At 43.1% G+C, this 13,923-nt stretch overlaps 1 pseudogene; it reads right to left on the bottom strand.

The window, feature by feature from the left end:
* Positions 1-1,331: 1,331 nt before the first annotated feature.
* Positions 1,332-13,923, bottom strand: part of LOC124660669 — a 35,653-nt pseudogene continuing 23,061 nt past the window's right edge.

Consider the following 13,923-nt stretch of genomic DNA (forward strand, 5'->3'; position numbering starts at 1 on the left):
ACAACGGTAGGCAGCAGTGCCAATTTCCCGTCCTGCATTTCGCATTGCTATTTTACCCAGGTTGTGGCTGCCAAGTTTCCTACCAGACCGAGTAATATCCCTCAAATCAAGATGCTAAATCATGGCATTAAAGAGAGCCCCAAGGGCTGACCTTGGACACTTTGAAACCCAGGGACATGATTCTAAACTGTAATTGTAATATGAATCATTGGCCATTCTATCACTATCAAGCTTCGCCAACTACTTCATCTTCCAGCTGTCAGACACATGTAGCCACACAATGGCACAATCTCTCCTTCCATTTTCCATGATGAACAGGACATAAATGTAACTTGCAAGACAATACACGTAGGAAGTACGAAAAAAAGGGAGAAGGGGAACAGGACATAAATGCAAGTTGCAAGAGAGCAAACCATGTAGGAGGAGAACGAAACTTTGTTCCCATGAAGTGAAGAGGCCCGACAAATGTTTTTGTTTCCAGTGGAATCTGGAGAAACGGTTCCATACAAAAAAAATGGAGGAATGTGAAGACATGGCAAAGGGGGTTATTTCCAAATTTTGGGATAGGAGATATATGCTTAGATAGACCAGAAATGTGCAGTGTTTCAACTGAAATAGTAACAAGTACAGAAAAATCTGCCACAATCCTGTAGCATCTTACTGATTTTCGGTATTGCTTTTGTTTTAGAAGATATAAGAGTCGCTAATTACACTTTGGGTTGATGCTTGTACTCCTCTTTTCTCGCTCCTTGTTTGACATGGTCAAAGATCAGAAAATAATAAACTGTCAGGTATCTTGACTGAAGTAGGGAGTACAGAGAAATCTACTGAGACAACAGTATTACAGTATAATACTGGCCAGTACAAATACGATGTGTTTCTGGACAGTGAATGGCACAAGAGTTCATTTCCAATACTACTCCAAAATTTATCGCCTTGTTACAGACAAAAAATCACTCCATTGCTCAGGAAATACTGACGGTAATAATTATGTACCTTCTCCATCAGGAAATCATTCCTACATTTTCTTGCTTCCATCCTTGCAGAACCAAAGTGAAAAAATAAGGCTAGTTTTAAAAATTACTAAATCATAATCAGCTTATAAGCGCAACATTGACAATGTAATTATGCAAATGACGTGGGTGAACTAATGCCCAGTACCTATCCAGTAATCTACTGAAGAAAAAGGCAACAAACAAATAATAATACAGAGTAAAAATGATTTATTAGCATCTAATATGGAGTCACATATGAACATCTAACGTCATGAAGTCAATAGTTTTACGACAACTACATAGAAGTTCTGAGTGAGAAGCAGGGTAGTACCATGAGGATGGAATATTGCTCAAGAGTTTTGAGATCCTTCATTCGTTGCACAGCATATGGTGCAGAAGAATATCAACTGTGTTACCCTTTGACCTAGCACTCCAACATGTAAATGGTAAGGCTGCAAAGCTGCCACAGTATGTTATTATATAACAGAAAATAATAATGATGTGGATTACCGCATAGACCGGGATCTTCTTGTTCCTCCAGTTGTAGGATTCTGCAGGGGATGGAAAGTATACTAAGAATATCAGCCATCTCAATCCAGATATGTAGTAGCATAAATATCTCACCTGGATATCAGTCTCTCCAACTTTCTCCAGTTCCATCTCGGCAAAAAATGCCTCCAACACAAATGCTACAATCTGAGAACAATGCACAGTTTATATAATCAGTAACTAAACATCTAATAAGATTAAATAACAAGCTACAATTCTATGAAGTATCCACTTCTCAACAAAGGTCAAAGCATGCCATTGAAATTCTCATAATTGTGTCATAAGTTGGATGAACAAAAAAGTGAAAGTTCAAGATCTTACCAGATTAAGCAGCAGTAATATTGATATAAGGTAAAAGCTGACAAAATAGATCAGGCTCCAAGAACTTCCAGTCAGTTGCCTGTAGCTCTGAAAGTATGAGAAAGAAGGATAAAGAAACACAGGTTAGCAAATACAAAGATTTGTTCCGTAAATTAACAGAGGTCTTCTAAAGCTTGTTTAAGGCATTAGGCACAATCCTGACCATGTTAGCTCATTTTAAGAAAGAGCAATATTCTTACCTCCATCCATACTTGCCAATTGCCCATCACTAACAAATTGAAGAGAGTTACCATACCACTTGGATAGTCATTGAAGTTAAAAAGGAGATAGCTGAATATGTCAAGGCCAAAAATGCAAAACTTATGTGAAATTAATAGATTTCGAAAACATGGTCAATAGCAAGGTCAATAGCAAGGTTCAGTATAGTAGTTATGTGGGCCATGACCAAGGCTAAGAAAATAGGGATTCAAAAGGTTACCATAGCAAGGTCAATAGCGGACTAGCTGGTAACCTGGCAGTTACGATTACCATACTTTCCCGTCCATTTTGGCTTGCTATTTTTTTTACAAATGTATTATTTCCTCGTATAATGGTTCTTTGGTGGCCGGGGGTTTAACTTCCTTTTTGAAAGAAAAAATGGTTCTTTGGTGTGCCATTAGCATCAAATTGTTGTTTCATGTAAATTTGTATGGGAACATCCCTTTTTAGACTGACATTATTTTACCAATCCAAGACAGTATGGGTAGTAGGTGCATACACAATTCCCAGTGGAATCCCGACAGAGAATCAAGAACAAAAAAGGATACTCATTATTGAAGAGGTCAGTTTCTTCGAGTATCGGGTTTCCTGCATACACAATGCCCCCAAAAATCTGCAAATGGAAGATACTAAACTATCAGTTGACAAATAGTAAGTCAGATGTCCAAAGTGTGGTAACTCAACAGTTAATTTGCCCAGTTCAGATTGGGATAAATTGAACTCAAAGAGCAGAAGTTAATTAGTACATGGATAAGCTGTGAACAAAGAAAAAATAGCGATCACTGGCCTAACTAATCAGACTGTTGTATGTCGCAGATAATCGTCCAAAGGAAAAAATGAATCATCAACTCAATCAACTGAGTATGCAAGAATTCCAACCTGCAAACCAATTGAGCAGTACATGCAAAGAACACAGAACACAATCCCCAAGTATGGCATCAAACTAGACATCAGAGTAAGGAATGTTGCAACAAATGCTCTGAAACGTTGAACTTGCAGCAAAATTCTTGTTAAACGCAACACTCTTCCAAGGAGAAGATACCGAATCCTGTTAGACAAACATCAAAGGAAAACAAGTTAAATATCTGATGGGAAAATTGTTAAGACTGAGAAAACAAGAAATTCTAAGATTCTTTCAGATGTATATCTCCTCGAAACATTTTATTTTAAATAATTCAATCAGGTACTCAAGACATCATTTCATATAGCTCCGCATGGTATATTTATGGTTGCAGTTTTCTGTAATGATGGAATCAAACTACACTCTACCGAAATAACCATCATATTAAAAACAATACTGTAGTTTGTTTAGTTGGCCTGGTTCTAGCCTTGTGGGCCTTTTCATATAGCATGCAGTTTACCGCTTGATTTTGACCTCAATGCCAGTTCTAATAATGTTGCACATGAAGGTCATTCATTTTGGTTCCAGAAGAGACTTAAAGGTACTAGAAAGATTGGTCTATATTTATGACGACTTCACCAAGTGTAATAGTCAGCCGTGTAGCTCCTCCTTTGTATGTACTTGTGTGTATTCCAGTCAATTGGCCCAATAGCAATACAAGGTTCACTTGTCTAGCATGGTATCCAGAGCAAGGTGAGGGCTAGGGTTACAGCCGTCACTGCCCAGCCGACATGGCCCCTTACCTCACCCTTCCCTCCGCCCATCTCTCCCTGGACGCCTCCCATCGTCCTTGTGGTTCCACATCGAGCTGCCAGTGCACGCAAGGGAACTCTCTTCACCGCCTGCTGCTTCCACTGCCTCTTCTGCCTGTGTAGTGCCGCGTGCATCTCTGCCCCTGCAGCTCGCGGCCTCTGCTGCTGAAGTGCAGCCTGCACGCCGCGCTGCCGTGCTCGCCACCCCGGACGCCCTTCTCCATCCTTGAGCTAGCTGCTCCAGACGGTCACCACGGCGACACTGTGCTCAATGACATCAACTTGGCTGGCATCTTCCCTGTCTTGGCAACCTCTGGTCTGACATAGAACTAAGACCATGCAGCACATCCTGTTGCTCCCAAGCCAGCAGCTTGTCCTGCTGCTCAGAAGTCAGAAGCATCTCGTGCTGCTCCCCAGCTTACTCGGCTCCAGATCCCTATGGCATCCCATGGTGTCCCACCATGCAGGCAAGTTTTGAATTCCATGACCGACAGTCAACTTCAAAGGCACCAACTTCCCAGAATATGTGTTGCATATACAAGTTTACATCGCTGGTCAGTAGCTGCGGGGCTTTCTGAATGGCAACCATCCTGTCCATCTTGCTCCACTTTGCCGCCATTTGAGCCTATCATCCCACTGAATGGCACTGATGGCGCTTGGAGGACACAGAGTTGGAGGCCTCCAGGCAGACCTGGATGCCTACATCATTTGGTTGCATGACAATGCTCAGACTAAGGCCATCATTGTCACCAGCATTGATGTTGATCTTTGGGTGAACATCGGCATATCCCGCTACCTCCCAGCTAATGCAGGCTCGTCTTAGGCAACAGTATGAGCCTCCCAACGAGGCAACGTTCCTTGCCATTCTCAATGAGCTTCTGTCGCTGCAACTGGTGATGCCACTGTGGAGAACTTCTTTCATCACATACCCACATTGTGGCGTCAGCAGTAACTCTCAGAGCACTGATGTCTATAACACACTTGTCGTTCCTGTGAGCTCCAACAAGAACAGACCAATGACCTGTCTCTACGAGTTCTAAATGTGCCTTCATCCTGAATCTGAGGCTTCCCATTAATGGTTGGCGATGAGTCACCCTTGACCGTCACTTTTGGAAGCTTCATGCTGAGGAGACTCACCTTCGAGGCAAGAATTATGAGTTCACGTGACGAGTTGAGCCGAGTCTCCCGGGTACTAACTCATGTACTTGCTGTATTCACGACTAGCCAAAGTTTTCAGTTTGAAGGCAAGTACCGACTCATAGACTAGTCTAGCATCTAGTCTCTACTAGGTTCTCAATCATTGGTTCAATGGGGAATGGTGATTTAGTTGCAGTCCACTTCTGTTCTGGCTGCTCAAGTCTTGTCTCCCACCCAAGTGCCCGCCTCACCCCACCCACATCAATGGATGGCGGCACACCTTTTGGTATTTACTGTAGCTACTGCCGCAGCCTCTGCCCCTTCCATAGGACACGAGCCTGATGCCAGTGCTTCTAGTTCCACAACACCACCTCCTCCAGGTATTAGCATCTCCATGCTACTAGAATCTGGTGCTTCTCTTCACATGGCACCGAACTATACCTGCCTCACTTATCTTAGTCCTGATACTCCTCTCCATGTTCAGGACCGATGCACAAGGCTTCTGTAGGGACTAGTCCTAGGCGCCATGACTCGGGGTGTATGGGAACTTGATTGGTTGTGCCTTCCTTCCACTCCCTCGGACAACAAGTCAACCAGCTCCACCGCCTCTTTTGTCCAGTGGCAGCATCGTTAGGTCATCTCTCAGGTTCTAGGTTATCTAGTCTTGTAGGAAGTGATGTCTTAGGTTCTGTTTCTGGAGACACTGCTCTACATTGTACAGGTTGCAAGCTTGGCAAACGGCTGCAACTACCCTATCCATCTTTTTCGATAAAGGGAATATATTAATATCAAAAGATACCAATTACACCCAGCCTCTGCAACAACGCACCACCCTAATGACAGTACATCCAAAAAAGAAAACTAAGAAATAAAAGTCCTGCCACTGTATCCCAGGCCTAGTAACAGCAGTACATCCACCACCAAGACAACACCTGAAATACCGACTCTCCAAAAGTGACGCCTCCAAAAAGGGAACAGTGCACCAGCGCCGTCGTCGCCCGATCAAAGATCTTAGGTTTTCACCCTGAAGATAGTCCCCGCTCTCAAAACAATGCCTCCAACAAGGTCATTGCCAGGCACAACCAGTTAAGGTCAGACCTTGGGTTTTCACCCTGAAAGGTACGACTGAACTTCACATGTGTTGTCGCCCCCACTTTCATACCACTGTTGCGAATCCCGGAACACCAAGCAAGCTCCTAAATATCACGAAGACTTGAACCTTCTTTAGCTAATCCCCCAATCCTTCCTTCATGATATTCTCTGCTTCTGACTTCACCATGGACCGAAAGTCTCTTGATGTCAACACAGAACAAAGCTTCACAAAGCTTCACAGAATAAAAGCATGGGTGCGCGCGATCGAATACCACCCGATCATGTGAACTCCAGGCAAAAGATGCACTGTTCGGAACTCATCTCTTCGTGAAAGAAGAACCCTAGGACCACCACCATGAAAGCCGGAACGGCCGGCCCCCACGCCGCCGCCATGGCTAGGAACCACGGTCCATCTTCCTCCTCCAACCCGGCCGGTGGAGGCCAGCAGCCGTCGGGATAGCGGCTACGCACGCCCACGACGCGGAGACGGACGGCTGCTGCCCGCCAGGAAAGCCTGGCCGAGCATCAATGCCGCCGCCTCGCGACCATGTACCTTGCCACCGCTGCCTGATCCCGCTGCCGCCCTTCCTCCCCGCCAAGATCCGCCACACCACCGCATCCCCCGCCATCCCCCGCCATGATCCGGGTGATGTAGCCAAAGGCCACCACCACCAGACCCTTCGTCCACCGTCGCCACCCCTGAAGGTCCCCGCCTCCGCGCGAAAGGGAATCCATGGGCGCGCCACCATCGTCCCCTGCCTTTGGCAGCCGGACGCGGCCGCCACCGCCGACCCCGAGGCGGCAGCGGCCAGGAGGAGGGAGATCGGTCGGCCTCTGGCTAGGATTTGGGTCGTCCCCCCTGCCTTTGGCAGCCGGACCCGGGGCGAAGATCGGATGGGGAGAGAGGAGAGGGGTCGGTTGTGGAGGATGGGCGCCGGCGCCGGGAGAGAGGGTGGCCGCCGGCTAGAGTGGAGGGGCGGCTAGGGTGGAGGGGCGGCTAGGGAGATCGACCGGCCTCCATCTAGTGGTATAGAGTCTCAATGTCCTTTTGATCTTGTTCACTGTGATGTATGAGGCAATTTATACTATGTGATATTGATTGATGATTGCTCGAGACTTACATGGATCTATATTATCTCCTCTTGTAGTCAATTTCTCTCTATACATCAATAATTTGTTACTATGGTTTGCACTCAATTTGACTCTCTTATCCGAGTTTTTCGTGTTGATTCTGCTGGTGAGCACATTTCGACTGCACGTCATCATTTTCTGGCCAAGCAGAGTACTCTTCAATAATTCTCTTGTCCATTTAGCTAAGAACTTCAGCTCTCATGACTTCAGCTCACCTTCCACCTCATCTTTTGTCCGAAGCTGCCACGGTTGTTTTTCTCATCAACCGACAACCCTCTTCAGTCCTTCACGGCTGCACCCATTTCAAGTGCCTTTTCAGTATGCCTCTTCGTTACTACTACCTCCATCCCAAGGCTTAAGGCCTATATTTTTTTCCAGAAAGTCAAACGAAGTAAAGTTTGACCAAATTTTTAGAAGAATTTATGAACAAATATGATATTTTGAAGGTACCATATAAAAATATATTTCATTATCTATCTAATGGTATTGATTTTGTACTTTTCATGTTAATGATTTTTTATAAAAACTTAGTCAAACTTAACATAGTTTGACTTTCTGAAAAAATATAGGCCTTAAGCCTTGGGATGGAGGTAGTATCATCTTTGGTGTTTTCATTGTGTCTACTAGATTCTTCTTCTGCCCCGCACCAAATTGCCCTATCAGTCAGTTGAGTGTAAATTTCTTGGATATAACACTACGCATAACAGCTATTGCTGCTATGACACTATTTGCTCGACGGATGGGAACCCATCAGGATGTCACCTTTGATGAGCCGTCCTTATCCTAGCTCCCCCACCAACAATAGTACGTCCAATCTTTAGTCGATCTCTTTCCTGACGTTTGCCGACTTCACTACCACCACTGTCACCCCCATCAGTATCCTTTGGTACCCATCTTGGAGGTTTGATTCCACCTTCACCACTGCCACAGTCCCCTCCAGTTCTTTGAGGGGGGAGCCACTCAGCTCTTTTAGATTTCGCCTGTTCCTGTTGCATTATAATCATCAGTCTCTCGCTCCTGAATACGCCATTCGTGAACGGAGTGCTATGCAGAATTGACCATTACGTAGCAGCTCTTTTAGAACCAACCACCTAACAAGAGGCAGTCGTTCATCAGGAGTGGCAGCAAGCAACAGCAGAGGAGCCTGCTTGCCTAAAGGGCACTGAGAATTGGGGTCTTGGACCTTCACCAGTTGGTATCACTCCCATCACATGCAATTGGGGTTTACAGGGTCAATACTCGCTCGAACGGCTCCCTTCAGTGCTACAAGGGTCGGCTTGTTGCTCGTGGTTTTCAGCAGGAGTATGCCCGTGACTTTGACCATACTTTTGCTCCAGATGCTCGCATGACTCCCATTCTGATCTTACTGGTCGTTGCCTCTGTTCGCCAGTGGTTCGTCTCTAAGTTCAATGTGAAGAATGTCTTTATCGATGGTGAAGTATGTGAGGAGGTCTGCAAGAAGCCGTATCTAGGGTACTCTGCTGCCTGCTCCTCCTAGCATGGTTTCTGGTCTGCAGTGTTCTCTCTATGGGCTCAAGCAAGCTCCTTGTGCCTGGTTTGAGTGCTTCTCCTTCGTTGTCATCGATGCTGGCTTCAAAGACAGTGATCACGACCGTGCTCTCTTTGTTCACAATTCTCCTCATGGGTGGACCCTTCTTCTTATATATGTTTATGACATGATCATCATCGGTGATGACTCTCCATTCATTGATTTTGTGAAGAAGCGTCTTAGTGATAAATTCTTGGGGGATACCTTTTGCCCAGGAGAAGTATTACTAAGGATGTCCTTGTTCGTGCTTCGAGATCACCTTTGGCCCACTGATGGTACGCCTCTTGAGTCTTGATGAACCCAGTCAATACCATCAGGCATCTTTCTCTCCCAGGAGAAGTATACTACATCCACCTCCATCAGATTCTGCAGTATCTTGTGGAACCTCCTTTCACAGCCTCTTCTTTCCTATGAGTTCTTTGCAGCTCCAGGCGCAATCCGATGCAACCTAGGCTTGTGATTATTGCCTGGAAGACAAAGAAACAAGCAGCAGTTTTCAGTTCTGAGTGCTGAGACTGAGTTGAGGGCTATGGCAACCTTGACAGCTCACTTCACTTGGTTGAGGTGCCTTCTTGATGATTTTTGTTTGTACTACTGCACCGACTCCTCTTAACTAAATAGCACTGACACGCTCAGCATTGCTCGAGATCTTGTAAAGCATGAGGTCACTGAACAAATAGGTGTGGATGTTTCTTACATGACAGCGCAAGTGCAGGACTAGGTTTCGGCTCTCCAGTTCATGCCTTCCAAGCTTCAAGTACCAGACTTCTTCATGAAGGCACAAACTCCAGGTCAGCACAGGTATTTTCTTTCCAAAGTCCCCACCATGATTTTTTTTTGGGGGGGGGGGGGTGTTCTGTGTATATTCTATTATTCTGGCCCTTTGGCCCAATAGGAATACAAGGTACATTTGTCTAACAGAGATGACCGAACAAATTGGGAAGTAATGCATCGAAAATAGTGAAATTACCATTCTCCATTTGAAAGAAAAGAAAGCTTTGAAGGGAAGGCAAAAGTTAGAGTCTCTCCAATAACTACAAAGAAATCATACGTTAGATACTCCAGAAGTTTCTTTTGACAAAAATATAATGCAAGAAATACTAGCTTCCATTCAGAAGTTCTTACAAGTTATGAAATACAGTAGTCAAATCAAGCAATGGTAACTTTTTCTCGGTGATAGCATGAAGGAAGATATGACTCCAGGATAGACAAAAGCTTAAATTTGACAAGAAGCATCCAACATATTTCTTTGGATAGTAAATATGGATACCTAAGTTGATAATTACTTGATCCTGATGAGACAAAATAATTGTGCTGCATCATGTGTTTCCCATAATCATGTATTCATGTACACCATTACTAGATGCAGCTTTCTTTTCTTTTTATGAATCCTGTAGAGTCGTCAAAATGAAAAATTTCGATTGAACCAAACTATTTCTAAGAGCAGATGTTTTCCTAGACCATGTAAGATAAAAATATATTGATGGAAGAGAACGATAAAATCTTCTATTTAAACTCATCTCACGAGAAAAGTGTGATAAACTTACATATAGTCCAAGTAAGCACAAAATCAAACTTGTTTTGGCCTTCCATCCAATAAGCACCGAATCCAAATGAAAATATTTTCAGTCCCATCTCGGCTACATAAATCCATCCTGCAAAATATTATTTCAATCAACACATCAGTATATAAATTCTCCAGGAATCAACATATCAGTATATCAAAGAAAAATGATCATGAAAAACCAATATCACCTAACCAATTTGGGTATATTAACAGTCAATATCACAAATGTTTGGCTGCACGCTTTCTAGGGCATGATATATTTACCCAATGGAGACAATGTTAGGTAATAATTGATCAGAGAACTACAATACTGCTTAAAAGGAACAGTTGAAACAGTGTTCACCACAGAAGCTTACCAAGAAAAAACTCAACTTCCTGCCACAATTCCTGTGAGGAGCTGTTTTCTATATCAAGCTGCAAAGATCAGATTAACTATTCAAGAGATTGCACTGGTTTCTTAGTGAGAGTTTGCAATTGCATGTTTAATAGTTTCATCTTTTATTGTAAATGGAAGGTGGGTAGCTAACAGTTATGCTGCCATCCAGCTATTGCTTAGCAGCAAACATGCACACGAGAGGGGACAACAAAAAATAAAGAAATATAGCTACTTCATAATTTTCTTCTAATATTAATCTGCCTCATGACTTGGACTCCCAACAACAACAACAACAACAACAACAACAACAACAACAACAAAGCCTTTATTCCCAAACAAGTTGAGGTAGGCTAGAGGTGAAACCCATAAGATCTCGTAACCAACTCATTGTTCTGGCACATGGAAGTAAGATTTTTTTCAATTACAAAACAACAACAAAAAAACTTATAACTAAGATAGCTCATGCCAACAGTTAATGAATACCACTGTTAAAACATCAAGCTTCTGGCTCATAAGTTCCTCAGTTCAATCACAAATACTTTATTCATAAAATTCATACACTGTTATTACTGAACAGTGCTGCAAACCCTTCCCTCATGGCTAATGTGAAGAATTGTTTTTTTACTGTATTGGACAAAATTTGACTGATTTTTTCACAAAACTTTGGTACATACATTGTAAGAATCCAAAATCTTACTGTTTTACCTATTAGATGCATGCCCGCTGTAGATCATATAAAATATTTATTGGTCAAATCATCGTTTCATATCCGCCATGTATAGCAGTTATAAAACACAAATATTTATACAAAATACTGTAAAATATAGAAGATGAACTATAAGAAATAGTGATTTCATACCGTTGTTTCAATAATGACAGCCACTAAGTTCATCAGAAGAACAAATATAATAATGTAATCAAACTGGCGGCTCCGCACAAAAGATTTTAGACTTTCACATAGTGGTGATTGGTAGAATGGAAACTTTTCCAGATAAGAAGGCTGCAACCATGTGTACAACGAGTCAATAAAATGAATATATTTAAACTTCAAAGTATGCTATTTCTGGTAAAAAATACACATGTATTTGCCAATCAAACCTTTTAAACCTCGGCCGTTGATATATTTGAATGGCAATCAGATTATATAAGTCTAAACAACATTCTGAAAATTGCAGCGCTAGAATTTCTACTAAAATATCAAATTAAAAACTGACAGCAAAAGGTATAATTTTCACAACATAGAAAAGGTAAAGAATTATGAACATCAAAGTAATTCGAACATACTGGTGGTTCTTTCTGAAATTTTATCGCAATAGTATTGCATAGGTCATCAAATTCTTCGGGGGTAACCTGGAAAAAAGATAAATAGATTAGAAGTGTTTACACTGATATGTAATATCATCAAATTCTTGCAGAGGTTAATTTCCAGATTAATAGCATCTGTTCTGGCGTTGCGTCGTATGCATCCTCTGATGGGGCTTTTAGTTCAACTTGTCGAAACACAAGTAGCTCACTGAGACAAATTTCTGTTCAATAAATGGTAGAAGTGGGAAAAAAGTGCAACAGTGCCAGTGCATCACTAGCACTCTACCAGCACTGATTTATTATGGCCATTCTTTGTAAGGCTTTTTTCATCTCATTGAAAAGACAGAGAGTTTGTCACAAGCTTCCTAGGAAGCGGGTGTTAGAACTGATTTTACTTAGTGCACGTCCCAGGTCGACGGCAAGACTACCCCAAGGCCTGTGGTGCTGGCTCTGGCCCAAAGCTTTGCTTCGTCTTTAATCCGGGAGGCCAGAGAATTGATTGATGTCCGGGCACCATCGAAGACAGCCATTCCTTTGCTTCCACACCATCCAGGGCATGAGAAGCATCATTGAACCCAGGCCTTTGCGTAAAGTCTTTGGAGTGGCCTGCTTAGCCTAGCTCCACCATTCTATGAGCGATCCTTCCTGATCCGGGGATGCACAGGTAAACCTGAGCCAGGACAGTACCTCGTGCCACACTTGTCTGGAGAAGGGGCATGCGAGGATCAGGTGCGTCTCAGGTGCCTGTCCACAGAAGAGGCAAGCAGAGTGATGCTGCAATCCTTGACGGGCCAGGCAATCTGTGGTCCAGCAGCGGTCTTGATTGGCCAACCCACACGGCATTCTTTGTAAGGTTTACAAAGACTTTTTATCAGGAGTCGGGAGAGAGCATATTGTCAGAATGATTATCCCAAAAACTAAATTTCCTAAGAGGAACTAGGAAACATTTCATCGACAGAAGAACAGGCACCCAAAATTCAGGTTGAAGAGGAATTGAACCTGGGAGTGAGGGTGTACACCCACACCTGCGCCACCTACTAAGCTAGGCTCAGTTCCTTGCAAATGTTGTCCAAAGTTCGAACATTTGAAAAGAAAAATTAGGAAGCCCAGCAAAAATTCTAAATCCAGATACCAGATACATTTATGTATCAGCTCTTGTATATTTTCATCTAGCTGGAGCAAACAACATTATTTTTGCTAGAAAATGAAAAAGGCTTGTGTCACAATGTATTCAAAAGGTAGAAAGAGGTTCAGGCCCTAGAGGGCGGAGTACAATACATAAATGTACTGGCTCAACACTAAGGCATACTTTTCTTAGCACAACACTAAACAATATTATGTACTGGCTCACGCCACAAGACTAAAATGACAGCTGAAAATAAGAAGAGCACATACCTTGAAATCACCACTACGATCGAGTTCAGTAAATATTAATTCAAAATCTTCCCTTGAGGTTTTAGGTAAGGACCTACAGAAGTGAGATAGACATATGTGATACATGAGCTAGCAAGAAAAGAATATGATGATTTCTCAATACAAGGAGCTAGCTTGAACAAAAGGCTTCGGATACCCTGTGGCTGGGGAAAATAATTCTGTGGGACCTGGTCCACAAATTCACCTCCGTGGACCAACTCCAACAATTGAGTTGGTCCACACAGGTGAATGTGGACCAGGTTCCATAGAAATATTTCACGTGGCATGGAGTTAATTTGCGTTGGATACGAGTTGGATCTGTTGAAGTGTATAGGTGGATTACCTAGCACTTTCCAGCAGTTAGGACTTTTGGTTGCGTTGGCTAGTGCATGAAGTTTGACATGGTATCAGAGCCTAAGGTCACAAGTTCGAATCTTGGCTTGCGCAATTTATCCTAAAATTGTTGTTGCCCCTTAGTGTCCACATATAGGCCTCTTGAACCATACCTCTCTACACGTGTTGACTTGTCTTCCCCAGTTTGCACTTTTGGTTGTGTTGGCTAGTGCGTTCACGTATA

This window comes from Lolium rigidum, chromosome 6 (genome assembly GCF_022539505.1).
Source record: "Lolium rigidum isolate FL_2022 chromosome 6, APGP_CSIRO_Lrig_0.1, whole genome shotgun sequence".
Taxonomy (NCBI): Eukaryota; Viridiplantae; Streptophyta; class Magnoliopsida; order Poales; family Poaceae; genus Lolium; species Lolium rigidum.